Here is a 4,533-nt window from a genome sequence, read left to right as displayed (position 1 = left end):
CTGATATGTAACTACAAGAGAAAGGGTGTTGGTAAGGGTAAACCCCAGATACAGGATTTGTTTAGCATAGAGTCCAAGGAAAAAATGAGAATTATAGCTCCTGTAGAGTTAGCGGGCAGAAAAGGAAACTTAGTTACAGACATTCAGAGTTAGGAGCAGTTAAAAAAACAAGAAATCAGGCCTGCTCACTGTTTTCTTTATTTGTGTTCTCAGGAAAGGGAAAGAGAAAAACTCGTCCCTCTTTTTTTTCTTTTTACTGCAACAATTCTATTTCTGAATAACATTCTAAAGACTTCCACCTGCTGGGATGAGTCCCAAGACTTTAAAAATTTCAGTCTTGTTGGGAAGTGTCCCCGGAACTTCTCCTCAGCCTCTCCCCATTCTCTTGTTCATTAATTGAATGTTTTTATTAGCATCTGTTATACCTATGAGGGGGCTTCCCTGGTGGCTCAACGGTAAAGAATCTGTTGCAGGAAAGGGGACTGCTTTCAGGGCCCGAAGCTGGGCTCTTGTCTAACATTCGGAAATGAATTGTCTGAGGAGACACATGTGCTGAGAAGGCAAGAGATTTTCTTGGGAATAGGGCGCCCCGGTGGAGAGCAGCAGGATAAAGGAACCCAGGAGAACTGCCCCACCACGTGGCTCATAGTCTTGGGTTTTCTGGTGATGGGATTAGTTTCCGGGTAGTCTTTAGCCAGTCATTCTGACTCAGAGTCCTTCCTTGCTCAGCCAAGACGGATGCCAGCGAGAAGGATTCTGGGAGGTGGTTGGACATGTGGTGTCTCCTTTTGACTTTTCCTGAACTCTTCTCGCTGATGGCTTATTAGTTCCACGTTCCTTACCAGGACCTCCTAACAACTCATGCAAATGGTTACTATGGTGCCCGGCCAGGGTGGGCTGTTTCAGTCAGTGTGCTTCCCCTAACAAATCTGCCTGCAAGGTAGGAGCCATAGGAGACGTGGGTTCAATCCCTGGGTCGGGAAGACAACCTGGAGGAGGGCATGGCAACCCGCTCCAGTATTGCCTGGAGAATCCTATGGACAGAGGAGCCTGGAGGGTCGCAGAGTCTGACACTACTGAAGTGACTTAGCACACAAGCATACCAATGAGGGGAAACTGAGACAGCAAATTTGAACTGCTTCTGGTTTTGCAACAAGTTTATATTGGGTGTCCATGTAAAAGGGGCTCCCTGTCAACTACAAATTGGCAATTACCATCTGACTTTATAAGGATTAAGTCATATGCTGCTGCAGCTGACCCATCTCCTGAAAGGAGTTCAGTGTGGAGAGCAGAAATGAGGGACTCTGTGCTCAGGGGAAAGCCTGGCAGAACAGGTGTTCAGATAGTTATTTCCCCCAATTTATAAAATGCCATGTAAAGACAGTTCATAGTTGCTTACTTCTTAGTTTTACTAAAATTTTCTGGAAGAGTTTAAGCAGGAAGAGTTTAGCAGGATAGGTTTAGTTTGCTGTGCTGTGCTTAGTCGCTCAGTCATGTCTGACTCTTTGTGTCCCCGTGGACTGTGGTCAGCCAGGCTTCTCTGTCCATGGGATTCTCCAGGAAAAAATACTGCAGTGGATTGCCACGCCCTCCTCCAGGGGTTCTTCCCAACCCAGGGATCCAACCCAGGTCTCCTGCATTGCAGGTGGATTCTTTACTATCTGAGCCACCAGGGAAGCCCCTAGGTTTAGTTTAGCTCTTCTCTAAACTTTTGGTAGAATTCGCCTGTGAAGCCATGTGGCCCTGGGCTTTGTTTGTTGGAAGATTTTTTATTACAGTTTTGATATAAAATGAATTATGAGAAGAGTAATTTAGGAGCTATGTTTTGGTTTGGATGGTGCAGAGTGGAATAGTATATTTGGGTTGAGAGGTCCCACAGCTCACTACAGAAAGGGTAGCAGAGTTTGCCACCCCAAAATATATCTCTTTGACAGAAGGATTACTTTAGGTTAATTATTTTTAAGAAAGCATCAGATATATGAAAAGCTCTGAAAACTAAGAAGTTACCCTTTTGTAAGAGACATTTACAATTCTAAGGGAAATTTTAAGGGTATTTCCCTGTCCCAGCTTTAATTACCTTTTAGAAGTAGAGATAGCTCATACATATAAAGTGTACACGACATAAACAAACCAGAGATCTCATGGATTTAGTAAAAGCTTAGATGTGAACCAGGTATCACAATATTGATATAAACTTACTAGTTAACAAACAGTCGGAATATCTTAAAGTTGCTTGCTCAGATGATTAAGGCTTACTATCTGTAACAGGGAAGCCTGGCAGGCTGAAGTCCATGGGGTCGCACAGAGTGGGACACAACCCAGAGACTATCTGTTACAATCATCTGTAGCATTTGGCAGTGGGAACAGTCCCAGCAATTTAGATTTAAAATTGCCACTCCCCCCCCCCCCTCCAACCCCTGCCTTGGACTTTCGGGTCTTGCCTGCTTAATTGGGCTTAGTCTAGGTCCTCGTGGCCTATATTCATACTCTGGTTTAGACATTCGTGAGACAAAGGCAGTTACTTAGTTTTTCAAATAGTTTTGTTGCCTAAAGTTACTAAAATCAGTGGCAAGATTTTTATCAAATTGAAATGTAATTACGAAGTTCTATATTTTATAACTTTAGAGCTTTAATTTATCACATCTTCAAAGGTTTGTATAAGGCATTTAGCAAAGATCTTCCTGAGTTTATAAATTAAATCAAAGCAAAATCACTATTTTAATTTTATGAGCCCTTGTATGTTAATTCTGTTTTTACTTATTTTGTATGGCTCAGGTTTCCTCAGTACTTTTAGTTAATATTTCCTCAATGCAATTTATATACCTTATTTACCCCACAATATAATTAAATAAGAGCTGTAAAATTCCACCAACTTTTTCTATACCTTTAACTTTAGTTCTCATAAGGATCCAATCAACAAGCTTTGGTCTTAGGGGAGCATTTAGAAGGCCTTTTCTTTTTGTTCCCTGTCTATTTTACTTTACTTTTATATAAAAGGCTCTGGGATCTCCAGAGTTGGGTAGAGCTGAGGAAGTCAGGCCTTTTGGCCTAACTGTCCCAAAATAATTGGTAGGATATCTCAGTGTAAATTTTTCTAGTCCCTCAAATATATGACTTAAACTGGGGTAATAGAACAGACTTGGTTAGTTTTTATTGTTGGGGACAAGTAGGGTATCCCTCATGGCTCATTAACTTTGGGTAATGTAGTAATATCAAATCGTTTAATCACATAAATGTCTATTTATCCCATTCTAAGTAATCATCCAAAGAATTTTTTATTCACTTTAGGTAATGCCTTAAAATTTTTTTTTTACCTTGTTGAAATAATAGCTAGACTTTTTTTCCTCCTCCAGGTTGTTTGTTGATATTCTTAATGCTCTTGTTAGCATCTGTAGGGCCCACTGAGGGGAAAACCACAATGAGCTTCCTAAACCAATTTTTCTTCCTCAAGAAAAGTTCTTCAGTTAATTTGACTTTTATAGGTACCAACAAAACAGTTGTTTACAATGAGAGCACTCTAGATTTAATAACTTGTTAGTTTCTCTAATTTTTAAAGGATATATCATTTCACCACCAATAAATATCTCCACAGAGTTGCCAACGATTAAAAATGCAAAAAGACTTCTTAACACGGACAAACAGAATAGAACAACCTAGGAAGGTCAGATACATCTCAAAGACACAGAGAAGTCTGAGCTTTCCCTTAGAAGGCCTTGTTTAAGGTTTTACCGAGCCAGCTTTTAATTTTTAACTGCATATGCATTAAAGAGCCTTCTCAATATTTAGAGTGAGATTTAATCTCTCCCAATTGTTACCTACAGAGTCCAGACTCACTCTGCTCCCTGAACGATAGGCCAATGGACCCAAGAGACAAGGTGTTGAGGCAAGGAAGAGACTTTAATCGGGGAGCTGGCAAAATGAGAAGATGGTAGGCTAGAGCCTCAAAATAACCATCTTATTGGGGTCTGGATGCCAGGTTCTTTCATAGATCAGAAAGAAGCAATGAGGAACTAAAGTTAAAAGGCAGAATAGAGAGAGAGATGCAGTGGGGAACTAAAGTGAAAGGGTCTCCAGTCTTGCAAAACATCTCCAAGGAAACGGCCAGCCTTTGGAAGGGGGTGTGTTAATCTCTTCTCTTCACAGGTTGGTAGGGACAAACTATCCCTTCATGAGCTGAACAAAGGCCCTTTAGTTTACAGTCAAGCAGAGGGGCGGGGTCCTTCAGGCCAGCCATGGAGTATGATTATAATAATAAAAGCAAGTTAAAGAAGCAGTTTCCAACAGGGAGTCAGAGTTGGTTGCCTCCCTGTAACACAGTTAACTAGGTACTCGCAAGTACTGTCTTATGTCTTTCTACAAGGAAGCCACCGAGGTGTCTTCCAACCCAGACTGGGGTATTTCTTGGTAACTTCCAACCAAGCCCCACCCAGTATCTAGACCTTGGGTGGGTATATTCACCAGTGCCAGGTATCTTTCAGCCAGGGGTCTCCTCAGTACCTTGATGGGAGGGAGCAGGTACCTGCTATACCTCAT

The sequence above is a fragment of the Oryx dammah genome, unplaced genomic scaffold (assembly GCF_014754425.2).
Source record: "Oryx dammah isolate SB20612 unplaced genomic scaffold, SCBI_Odam_1.1 HiC_scaffold_10, whole genome shotgun sequence".
Taxonomy (NCBI): domain Eukaryota; kingdom Metazoa; phylum Chordata; class Mammalia; order Artiodactyla; family Bovidae; genus Oryx; species Oryx dammah.
The sequence above is the reverse complement of the archived record's forward strand: the minus strand, read 5'-3'. Positions refer to the sequence as shown.